Source organism: Balaenoptera ricei, chromosome 16, assembly GCF_028023285.1.
Source record: "Balaenoptera ricei isolate mBalRic1 chromosome 16, mBalRic1.hap2, whole genome shotgun sequence".
In the NCBI taxonomy this organism is placed as follows: domain Eukaryota; kingdom Metazoa; phylum Chordata; class Mammalia; order Artiodactyla; family Balaenopteridae; genus Balaenoptera; species Balaenoptera ricei.
In genome coordinates this window covers 46,253,717-46,266,871 of record NC_082654.1, presented here as the reverse complement: position 1 = coordinate 46,266,871, position 13,155 = coordinate 46,253,717, and the positions used below count along the sequence as shown (strand labels likewise).

At 42.8% G+C, this 13,155-nt stretch overlaps 1 pseudogene; it reads right to left on the bottom strand.

Moving 5' to 3' along the window:
- Positions 1-1,481: 1,481 nt before the first annotated feature.
- Positions 1,482-2,612, bottom strand: LOC132350430 (S-adenosylmethionine decarboxylase proenzyme-like; annotated as a pseudogene).
- Positions 2,613-13,155: the final 10,543 nt, after the last annotated feature.

The window sequence follows — 13,155 nt, the reverse complement described above, 5'->3', positions numbered from 1 at the left end:
CTCAAATGCCACAGTATCTGCAAACATAGCTAAAAGATGCTAACTCTTGAAAGCCTATATTTCCAGGCATTTCTAATTGACTATTGGAATTCTGTATGTTATGTTTTATGAAGAGCATTCTGCTTCCCTGTGTATATATTTGAATAACCTGGACAGCTCTCATTCTAGCAGTCATATTCGCTTGATCCTATGAAGCCATGGTGAAGGGACCATCACATTGAGAGACACAGATGAAGTCAGAACACTATCACATGCATCACAAAATCACAGGATTTTAAGTCACAAGATGAAAAAGACATTGATTCTGCTTTAAACCAAAGTTTACAAGAAATTGTCACTGGAAATTCATGGAAATGGCTGCTAATGTAAAACTTAAAGTGCATGATCCAAGCCGGCTTGACTTAACTGAATCCAGCACAACCTTTATGCTAAATCTCCCTGCTAATAAACTCGGTGATAAAAAAAAAAAAAAAATCCTTGCATACCACTACTTCACACGTTAGTAAAGGCATAGGGCTCACGAGAAGCTAATCTCATTTACTGGGAAGCACAGGATGGCAAACGGTTTCTGTACAGTCATGTCAGTACATCTACATCACAATCTACAACACTCTATGGGTCATCCCTGATAATCAACGAACGAAGTTTATTTTGTCACTATCTTCCAAAAGAGCCCATGCCAATTACAAGGAAGCCAAATTCTCTTAACCTTAAATGAATATTAAGCCCAAGATCTACCCCAGCTTCCCCTATGGGCTATAAGATTAGTATAAATCCACAGTGTAACAGTGTATTGCTTTATTTGAGGGGTGCAGGGGAGACACCCAGGTAAGAAAAAAATCAATTAAAGGACTAGGAATGTAAGGAGCAATAATGTTAAAATAGTAAAACAAAAAATGAGTAACTGCAATCATTTTCTTAGGAGGACTTGATTCGTGGAAGAAAAACTAATTGGTATAGGAAAAACATCTGTATGAAGTAGAAATTGGTTTCAATAACATTAGTAGAGAATACATTCTAGAAAGTAACAGTAACTAGAATGTACAAATTCTGACAGCAATTTAATAGAACAATCCCAGATGGTTAGGCTGAGGCCAACACCTAATGAGGACAAAACCTTTGTCTATGGGAAATTTTGGTTGATACCTGGAGAAATATTACGCTGTGCATAAACCAAACTGAATTGTTTTCACAAGTGTTATAAAGTTTCATATAGTAAAGGGTTTTTCTATATGCACTTCGGTTTCACAGCAAGAGTGGTATAGAATACCTAAACACACAAGAGAGCATTCAGGAAAGATATCTAACTCCTTGGTATAATAATGCATACAATCTAAAATGATTACACTGTCATCACATCTAGGGCTTTCTGCAACTACAAGGTAGTGGTTGTAGAAAGCATGGACCTCAGTATCAGTATATAGAAAGCAGCCATCACCTTCTTCTATATGTTTTCTTTTTGCATTTTTACTTCATTTTTCTTAATTCTGCTGTTATTACCGTTTCTTAGCAAAACTGGTGAAAACAAAATTGTAATCACTGAACATAGCACTCCTCTGGTAATCAAGGCATTTACAACTTTCAATCTTGTGGGGCAAAGAAAGCACTGTTGACAAACAGGGTAATCAAAAATTTTCCTGGCATAAAAACCCACAAATTTCCTAATCAGGTCATTATAAGAGTTCATATGAAGTTTGTTTCAAAGCTACTGTGAGAAAATTCTGGTTCTGGAGTGGCATGAATAGCCCAGTAAGTTCCCTATGATTTCATTCCACTCACTGAATACCCACAAGGATCGAACTGTGTGACATCAATGACAGAACCTAGCACGAGTTCTATTCTCATTAATGACATCTTTGCAGTAACACCATCTTTCACGTAAAATTAGTCCATAACTTCTGGGTCAAGCTCACTCATCAGTGTTTCCTGGGTTTGATCTAACTGACTGATTACCCAGCTCTCTGGAAAATCCACAGTATACTACTATGAACAGTCAGAGTTCATCCGTCCTATACAATATTCTGTTCCATTGGGAAAAATTATATTAAGAAACTATTTCTTCCTGGAAATTCCAGTGTGGGTTCCCTTGGTGAGAAAGCTTCATGAAATTCTTAGGAGAATAAAAGAAGCTTTGAATTGAATCGAAACCGTTGTAATTCCTAGCAAGCTTCAACAGGGAAACCAATGCTTTCAGCAGAAGGTGGTACCACACATCTTCAAAATGAAACATCTCTTGGAGACAAAAATGTTATTCTCACTGAACACATCAGCTTCCTGCTTGTCAGTTTTTGCCACACTCATGACTGACCACTAAACATCCTTCAAAAGTATGTCCCACTGGGATCATGGGGTGGTTTGAAGATTCCCCAGATCCTTGGTTTGTGACAGGTTGCTACCAGGAGAACTAGAAGTCCAGCAATTTCTTGCTTCCTTCGAAAAAAAATGTGCAGCTTCCATCACTAGGAGATTAGCAAAAAATTAACAACCACAGAAAATCAACTAAATCTCTTCTCCCATTGCTGCCAGTGCCACCAATTACTCCAACTGTGTTACCAAAGTTCAGTCTCCTTTTCTGCTTTAATTTCATATTGACTCTTGTTTAGGAAAAGCATTAATAAAATTTACCTGGACTTTTTTTTTTTTGGAGTGCAGAGAGAGATGAAAGTTGATCACAAGTTTGCTGGAAACAGAGGCAGATACAATTCAGAGTCTCAGAGTCCCCTGTTTGCCATCAGAGGGAGTAGAGACAGCAGCTAGCTAAGTGAACAACCTGTAATAGGGGCGGAGCGGGTGCGCGGCCGTCAGTGCCACCGTTAGTGTGCCACCGTTAGCGCGAGACCCGTAGGGCAGTGGTTAGAGGTCCCGCTCTGCCAACAGTCAGCCTGGCAGTGGTCCTCGCGGCGGCAAGTGCAGTGACAAGCAGGTCGCAGCCTTCTCCCTGGGGTCCTCCAGGCCCTCTGGCCTCAGGCCAGCGGGTGAGCTGGGGGCCCAGGGACAGGCTGAGGGCTGTGTCCTGCAGAGCTCCAGAGCCCTCGCCAGGGCCGCCCACTGGCTGGGCCCAGGCCTTGAAGCAGCCCAGAACCTCTCCCCCATCCCCACCTCCAGGACCTAATGGCAGCAGCAGTCTCCATGGGTCACAGTCCGTGGAGGCCTCAACAACTGGACACATGGACACTGCCATCAGGGTAAAAGCTTCAACCAGCTTCAGTCTCTCCATTCAAGTTTCAAAAATTGGTCCAGCTTAGATCAGTTGTCTATCCCTAGGAGGTGGCCAGAGGTCAGGGTTAAGTTGCAAAGACATTGCACATCATTACTTCAGATCCACCTCTGTAGTTGGGCAATTGTTCTCAAAAAAGGGCAATTGTTGTGAGCTGGGAATCAACCCGATTGGTGTTTGCTACAATATGTATTTCTATTGCTCCTATACAAATGATTCTCTCCAGTTTAAATGAAAAGCCTGAGGGCTGGTCCTGGGGCCTGGCTCCCTCAGTGATGATAGCTGGGCAGGGTCTGGGGACCTGGCCCTGAGGGCTCCGCCTGCTGAGATCTGCCTCTTCAGCCGGACCTGGGTACTGGTGGGAGGACCCAGACTGGGTGCTGGACCAGTGCTCCCGGGCAGGGTGACCGGCCCGCACAGGGACCCCCTCCTCTTAGCCAGGGCCTGGACCTCAGAGGATGAAAGTTGAGCCTTGGGACCTTGCCCTTTCTTGTCAGAACAGAGAATAACATTTGTTTTGGTGGAGGTTTACAGGAACATCATGACCTGACCATGACCTGACCTCAAGAACAGAGGATCTGACACCAAGAAGTCTGCAACAATTGACCACGCCCCTCCTTCGCATTTCCTATAAAAGGGCTTTGATGAAAGCTTTCGAGGAGTTCAGGGTTTTTAAGGCATGAGCCACCCGTCTCCTTGCATGGCCCTGCAATAAACCTTTCTCTGCTCCAAACTCCAAAGTTTTGGTATTGTTTGGCCTCACCACGCGTCGGGCACACAGACTTGCGTTCAATAACACATCCAAGGTCACACAGAGATTTTGCACTGGGCCTAGAACAAGGGTCTTCTCATTCCCAGTTCAGCCTCCCTCACCACCAGAGCATAAAGCAGCCCTATTCCTAAAGGTAATACCCTTTCAAACACCAACAGTATACAACTGAACATGGCCTGGTGAAACCTTGTTATACCTTGTTCACACTCACCCATGCAGAGTGGATGGAAAACAACAGGATACCTGCTCCTGTCTGATTGTGATGTTGGACAATCAGACAATTGGAATCCTGACCTGTGAGGAGTAGACCTCCTTTCTGACCTCAAAGAGATCTTCATTTTCTGAGACTTTCTACCCCATGTCCCATCCATAGTCATTCCCTCTCCTTTTTATTCCCAAAATGAGCATCTCCAGAATAAAGGAAGGAGTCAGTGCACCGGGTTGTGTGTGTTGAAAGGGATGAGGGAATGGTGGAGAGTAAACGGTGTGAGGAAGGAAAATCAGGCAGACCTCAGAGGTTGCCCTCCTTCCCCTGGGCAGAGAGACTGGCCAGGATGGTAGCGCACTGGGGGTCCCAAGTGTGCCCTGGAGCAGAAGGGGAACGACGCGGGGACCTCCCAATGCCTTCCTTTTGCTCTTAAGTCTCCCCACCCTACATGTCCACATTCCAAAACTCAGCAGTCCCTAGCACAGCGTAGGCTCTTCACTACAGGTTGTGCTTGGCCTTTCCCCAGAGCTGTAGGATACAGACGCCCCGATGCCTCCCCGGGGTCAGAGTACCTACCAGGCCTGTCTCAGGAATACGAGGCACTGCTGTGAAACACACAGTCCTCTACAAATGCAAGGATGTTGTTACAGAAGGATACTGAGGGTTAAGCAATGAAAGGGTAGCCTGTTAGAATATTTTAAAGCGCGTACAAACATCCGTGAGGCTGCTGCTTGCAGGGAGGGAACTGCCAGGGCCATGCTTCTGAGGCCTTGACTTTGACCCTTTCTGGAGCCCGCTAGGCCTCGCAGACATCGGGGTGCTCTCCTTCCTCCTTCCTCCCTCCCTGACCAGTCCAGTCATTCTTCATCCCCTCCCTTCACCCAGGCCATGCACGGCGCACAGGGCCTCTGTGGGTTGGAAGGGCCTGCTGGGCCTGAGACTTCCAGACTCTGTGGAACAATGCCTGTCCTCCGCAGACAGGCAGGATAGACCCCGACACCACAGGGAAACCAGTATGTGTGTCTCCCGGAAGTGAGGACTTGGTGCCCCCAAACAAGAAGAGTCAGTCAAGATGTCTTTCCTTGCCCAGGTTTTTATGGGCATCTCAGCGCAGAGAAGAGGGCTGGGGGTGTAACGTGTCTCTCTCTGTTCCTCTGATTAGCCTCCTACACTCCCTGATGAGGACTGGAGTGAGAGGAGGGGAGGAGTACAGGGCCGAAGAGGTGAGACAGTGCCTTTCAGGAATTTACTGCAGCCTCTTTTGTTTTGCCAGAAATAAGTTTAATCAATTTCACCCTTTTTTTTTTTAAGGTAAATCCTCCCATGAGAGATTTTACAAGACCTGGCCTGTGAAGGTTTGCTCTTTGATTCCTTTACAAGGTCTTCACCCCAGTGCACAACTTCATTTTCTCTAATATTTCCATCAAGTAATTAACAAATGACAAACAAATCCAAAGAGATGGTGAATCATTACATCTACCAAATGCTGGGCTGTCTGGGACACCTGAGGCCCCCTTTGTACACTCTGGGTTTCAGTAGTGCCAGAAGTAGACCTTGATCTATTGTTTTTATTTTTATTTTTTTTAATTTATTTATTTTTGGCTGCATTGGGTCTTCATTGCTGCGCGCGGGCTTTCTCTCTAGTTGCGGTGAGTGGGGGTTACTCTTCGTTGCGGTGCGTGGGCTTCTCATTGCAGTGGCTTCTCTTGTTGCGGAGCACGGGCTCTAGGTGCGTGGGCTTCAGTAGTTGTGGCATGCAGGCTCAGTAGTTGTGGATCATGGGCCCTAGAGCGCAGGCTCAGTAGTTGTGGCACATGGGCTTAGTTGCTCTGCGGCATGTGGGGGCTTCCCAGACCAGGGCTCGAACCCATGTCCCCTGCATTGGCAGGCAGATTCTTAACCACTGCGCCAACCAGGGAAGTCCCAGATCTATTGTTTTTAAATCAAGTAATCTAGGTTTTTAAAAAATAATTCAAAGTAGACAGAAAAAAATCTTGCATAATCATTTTGTAGTAGTATCCCTGCCAAGTCAGTGGGCAATGACAGCTTCCCAGGGCTCTTATCTGCCCAAAATTACTCTTATCTAGCCCAAATTATAGGAAGTTTCCACTTCAGCAAGTTGGAGCAATTCAGAGAAGAAGTAATGACCTGAGCTTTGGCAAAGAAAATTAGAAGTTGGTCCTTCCTCATTTCTTCTTTTAACCAAGGTTCTCTCCTCCTTTGGATTTTATAAGGGCCACAGACCACTCCAGAGATCCCAAGCCAATCTCCACTTATTTATGGGAGAAACACAGAATCAATCACATGATGTAGAAAATCTCAAATGTCCCTTACTTCTGTTCAAGTACACATGAAGCTCCTTCAAGGTCCATACACTGTGCCAAACCCAGAGGTTGGGGATGGAGAGGAGGAAGTCAGAGATGGATAAGAACAATGTCTTCCTTCTAAGAGCTCAGCAGTCCAGTGAGAAAGCAAGCACAAGATACAAGGTCCAGAACTTCCCTGGTGGCGCAGTGGTTAAGAATCTGCCTGCCAATGCAGGGGACACGGGTTCGAGCCCTGGTCTGGGAAGATTCCGAATGCCGTGGAGCAACAAAGCCCGTGCGCCACAACTACTGAGCCTGAGCTCTAGAGCCCATGAGCCACAACTACTGAGTCCACGTGCCACAACTACTGAAGCCCACGCACCTAGAGCCCGTGCTCCTTAACAAGAGAAGCCACCGCAATGAGAAGCCTGTGCACCACAATGAAGAGTAGCCCCCACTAGACGCAACTAGAGAAAGCCCATGTGCAGTAGCAAAGACCCAATGCAGCCAAAAATAAATTAATTAATTAATTAATTAAAAAAAAAAAGATACAAGGTCCACTGGGATATGGACAAAAAATTATGGGCATCTACGGGGTGGGTGCCTGATAAGATCTGGGAAAGCTGTTCGGGGAGGTGGGATTAGAGCTGAGTCACTCAGCAGTGAGATGGTAGGCTGGGGGAAAACATTTGCATGGAAGTAAAATAGGAGAATAAACCAATGTAGTAGAAATGTGGGGTGTAGAAATATTGAAATGTCCATAGCTCAGGAAGAAATGGTTTCCAACCAGCATCACTGACCATCACCCCATCCTTAGGTCTGGGGCATCTAGAAAGAACACCAAATTTACCAGCAACTATGATCCTTTTAGGCTCTGCTTACTGCACTGCTGATCTGAAAGTACCTGCTACCCTCATCTGACCACTTAAAAAGCAATTTTCAGGCCCATGTCAGTGGCTCAATGGAGATATTGCAATATAGACTGCTTCTTCCTGAAGTCAGAGCAAGTTCGGTGCCGAGTAATGGGAAGCAAAGGGAAGGTGCACTGATGCAGATAGAGCTGCCAAAGCAAAGGTACCTGCTAGAGGCTCTCCAGGTCTTCCATAGGTGTTTCTGAAAGGTTGCAGGTTTGCCGTGGGGCTCCTGCATCCAGAACTGCTCTTGATAAGAGTTTTCCCCCTATGAGGCAAACATGATAAAAAGATTACTGTAATTCCTATTTTTAAGTAAAGCAAACATATTAAAATAAGTTCTCACATAACTTATGATAAAGTAGAATTGGTGAAGCAGAAATTCATGAGCTATTTGAGTAAGAAAGTTTACTGATTGTAATTTTGTCCCACCCAAAGTTTTCTCTTATTTTCAAATAGTGGGCAATTTCTCTAGTGATTTCCAAAATGCTATCTCAGTTAGCTAAGTTTTGTTCAGTATAGCAACATTTTAATGTTGTATTCCTTATTTTTTTAATTTTTAATTTTTAAGGTGTATTTTTTAATTTTTACGTGTATTGCTAAATAAACTGTATATTTAAGAATAATTTATACTGGGGTTTCCCTGGTGGCTCAGTGCTTAAGAATCCGCCTGCCAATGCAAGGGACACGGGTTCGAGCCGTGCTCCAGGAAGATCCAACATGCTGCGGACCAACTAAGCCCATGTGCCACAACTACTGAGCCCACATGCCACAACTACTGAAGCCCATGCGCCTAGAGCTCATGCTCCCCAACGAGAAGCCACTGCAATGAGAAGCCCACACACCGCAACGAAGAGTAGCCCCCACTCACTGCAACTAGAGAAAAAGGCCATGGGCAGCAATGAAGACCCAACGCAGCCAAAAATAATTTAATTAATTAATTTAAATAATAATAATTTATATCAGTAACTAGGGTGACGATTAGTTGGAGGAAGAACATTTACTAGTGCTGTATTCATGACTATCAGTGTTTGAACAACTAACATTAATGTCTTATGTTATTAGGTTAGATGGATTAATTTCACAAGAAACTCAATGTATAAAACACATCATTGCAGAAAAACAAAGGATCACGAGAGATTACTACAAGCAACTATATGCCAAAAAAATGGACAACCTGGAAGAAATGGACAAACTCTTAGAAATGCACAACCTTATGAGACTGAACCAGGAAGAAAGAGAAAATAAGAACAGACCAGGGGCTTCCCTGGTGGCGCAGTGGTTGAGAATCTGCCTGCAAATGCAGGGGACACGGGTTCGAGCCCTGGTCTGGGAAGATCCCACATGCCGCAGAGCGACTAGGCCCGTGAGCCACAATTGCTGAGCCTGCGCGTCTGGAGCCTGTGCTCCACAACAAGAGAGGCCGTGATAGTGACAGGCCCACACACCGCGATGAAGAGTGGCCCCCACTTGCCGCAACTAGAGAAAGCCCTCACACAGAAACGAAGACCCAACACAGCCATAAATAAATAAATAAAATGTTTAAAATAAATAAATAAATAAAGCAAATAATTAAAAAAAAAAAAAAAGAACAGACCAGTCACAAGCACTGAAACTGAAACTGTGATTAAAAATCTTCCAACAAACAAAAGTCCAGGACCAGATGGATTCACACATGAATTCTATCAAACATTTAGAGAAGAGCTAACACCTATCCTTCTCAAACTCTTCCAACACATAACAGAGGGAGGAACACTCCCAAACACATTCTACAAGGCCACCATCACCCTGATACCAAAACCAGACAAAGATGTCACAAAGAAAGAAAACTACAGACCAATATCACTGATGAACATAGATGCAAAAATCCTCAACAAAATACTAGCAAACAAAATCCAACAGCACATTAAAAGTATCAAACACCATGATCAAGTGGGGTTTATCCCAGGAATGAAAGGATTCTTCAATATACGCAAATCAATCAATGTGATACACCATATTAACAAATTGAAGGAGAAAAAGCATATGATCATCTCAATAGATGCAGAGAAAGCTTTCAACAAAATTCAACACCCATTTATGATAAAAAAAACCTCCAGAAAGTAGGCATAGAGGGAACTTACCTCAACATAATAAAGGCCATATATGACAAACCCACAGCCAACATCGACCTCAATGGTGAAATACTGAAACCATTTCCACTAAGATCAGGAACAAGACAAGGATGTCCACTCTCACCACTATTATTCAACATAGCTCTGGAAATTTTAGCCACAGCAATCAGAGAAGAAAAAGAAATAAAAGGAATCCAAATCGGAAAAGAAGAAGTAAAGCTGTCACTGTTTGCAGATGACATGATACTATACATAGAGAATCCTAAAGATGCCACCAGAAAACTACTAGAGCTAATCAATGAATTTGGTAAAGTAGCAGGATACAAAATTAATGCACAGAAATCTCTTGCATTCCTATACACTAATGATGAAAAGTCTGAAAGTGAAATCAAGAAAACGCTCCCATTTACCACTGCAACAAAAAGAATAAAATACCTAGGAATAAACCTACCTAAGGAGACAAAAGACCCGTACGCAGAAAATTATAAGACACTGATGAAAGAAATTAAAGATGATACAAATAGATGGAGAGATATACCATGTTCTTGGATTGGAAGAATCAACATTGTGAAAATGACTCTACTACCCAAAGCAATCTACAGATTCAATGCAATCCCTATCAAACTACCACTGGCATTTTTCACAGAACTAGAACAAAAACTTTCACAATTTTTATGGAAACACAAAAGACCCCAAATAGCCAAAGCAATCTTGAAAAAGAAAAAAGGAGCTGGAGGAATCAGGCTTCCTGACTTCAGACTATACTACAAAGCTACAGTCATCAAGACAGTATGGTACTGGCAAAAAAACAGAAATATAGATCAATGGAACAGGATAGAAAGCCCAAAGATAAACCCACGCACATATGGTCACCTTATCTTTGATAAAGGAGGCAAGAATATACAATGGAGAAAAGACAGCCTCTTCAATAAGCGGTGCTGGGAAAACTGGACAGGTACATGTAAAAGTATGAAATTAGAACACTGCCTAAAACCATACACAAAAATAAACTCAAATTCGATTAAAGACCTAAATGTAAGGCCAGACACTATCAAACTCTCAGAGGAAAACATAGGCAGAACACTCTATGACATACATCATAGCAAGATCCTTTTTGACCCACCTCCTAAAGAAATGGAAATAAAAACAAAAATAAACAAATGGGACCTAATGAAACTTAAAAGCTTTTGCACAGCAAAGGAAACCATAAACAAGACCAAAAGACAACCCTCAGAATGGGAGAAAATATTGGCAAATGAAGCAACTAACAAAGGATTAATCTCCAAAATTTACAAGCAGCTCATGGAGCTCAATATCAAAAAAACAAAACAACCCAATCCAAGAAGACCTAAATAGACATTTCTCCAAAGAAGATATACAGATTGCCAACAAACACATGAAAGAATGCTCAACATCATTAATCATTAGAGAAATGCAAATCAAAACTACAATGAGATATCATCTCAGACTGGTCAGAATGGCCATCATCAAAAAATCTACAAACAATAAATGCTGGAGAGGGTGTGGAGAAAAGGGAACCCTCCTGCCCTGTTGGTGGGAATGTAAATTGATACAGCCACTATGGAGAGCAGTATGGAGGTTCCTTAAAAAACTAAAAATAGAACTACCATACGACCCAGCAATCCCACTACTGGGCATATACCCTGAGAAAACCATAATTCAAAAAGAGTCATGTACCAAAATGTTCATTGCAGCTCTATTTACAATAGCCAGGACATGGAAGCAACCTAAGTGTCCATAGACAGATGAATGGATAAAGAAGATGTGGCACATATATACAATGGAATATTACTCGGCCATAAAAAAAACAAAATTGAGTTATTTGTAGTGAGGTGGATGGACCTAGAGTCTGTCATACAGAGTGAAGTAAGTCAGAAAGAGAAAAACAAATACAGTATGTTAACACATATATATGGAATCTAAGGGAAAAAAAAAAAAAAGGTCATGAAGAACCTAGTGGCAAGACGGGAATAAAGACACAGACCTAGTAGAGAATGGACTTGAGGATATGGGGAGGGGGAAGGGTAAGATGTGACAAAGTGAGAGAGTGGCATGGACATATATACACTACCAAACGTAAAATAGATAGCTAGTGGAAAGCAACCACATAGCACAGGGAGATCAGCTCTGTGTTTTGTGACCACTTAGAGGGGTGGGATAGGGAGGGTGGGAGGGAGGGAGATGCAAGAGGGAAGAGATATGGGAACATATGTATATGTATAACTGATTCACTTTGTTATAAAGCAGAAACTAACACACCATTGTAAAGCAATTATACTCCAATAAAGATGTTAAAAAAAAATTTAAAAATTAAAAAAAGAGAAAGAGAAAAACAAATACCGTATGCTAACACATATATATGGAATCTAAAAAAAAAAAATGGTCATGAAGAACCTAGGGGCAAGACGGGAATAAAGACGCAGACCTACTAAAGAATGGACTTGAGGACACGGGGAGGGGGAAGGGTAAGCTGGGACAAAGTGAGAGAGTGGTAGTGTATATATGGACATATATACACTACCAAATGTAAAATAGATAGCTAGTGGGAAACAGTCGCATAGCACAGGGAGATCAGCTCGGTGCTTTGTTACCAGCTAGAAGGGTGGGATAGGGAGGGTGGGAGGGAGGGAGACGCAATAGGGAAGAATATGGGGATATATGTATATGTATAACTGATTCACTTTGTTATAAAGCAGAAACTAACACACCATTGTAAAGCAATTATACTCCAATAAAAATGTTTAAAAAAAAAAAAAAAGAAGTTGGGGGACTTTCCTGGTGGCACAGTGGTTAAGAATCTGCCTGCCAATGCAGTGAACACAGGTTCAAGCCCTGGTCCGGGAAGATCCCACATGCCACGGAGCAACTAAGCCCATGCACCACAACTACTGAGCCTGTGCTCTAGAGACTGTGAGCCACAACTACTAAGCCCACGTGTCACAACTACTGAAGCCCACACGCCTAGAGCCCATGCTCCACAACAAGAGAAGCCACCGCAATGAGAAGCCCGCACACTGCAGCGAAGAGTAGCCCCTGCTCACTGCAACTAGAGAAAGCCCATGCGCAGCAATGAAGACCCAACACAGCCCAAAAATAAATAAATAAATAAATTTATAAAAAGAAAAAAACAACTCATCATTCTCCAAAGTGGATCTTTTTTATAACATTATTCTTTTATTTATTTATTCATTCATTCATTCATTCATTTTGGCTGCACCAGGTCTTAGTTGCAGTACACGGGATCTTCACTGCAGCACACGGACTCTTAGTTGCAGCATGCGGGATCTAGTTCCCTGACCAAGAATCGAACCTGGGTCCCTGAACTGGGAGCACGGATTCCACGGGATCACCAGGGAAGTTCCCAAAGTGGATCTTATATGTAGGCCTTTCATAATGTTTAATTTTCCCTCAGTGTTATAGTAGAAAAATTGTTCTAAATTAATTATAGAAAGTTACATACCATTTAGCTACCTGAAGGGAAATGAGGACATTTCAACAATTTTTGTAAATATTTTCCAAATGCTCAGAATCATGATACTATATAAATAAGTCATTTATGGTACATACTAATAAAAACAGCTTATTTGCATCACGTAGGATTGAGTT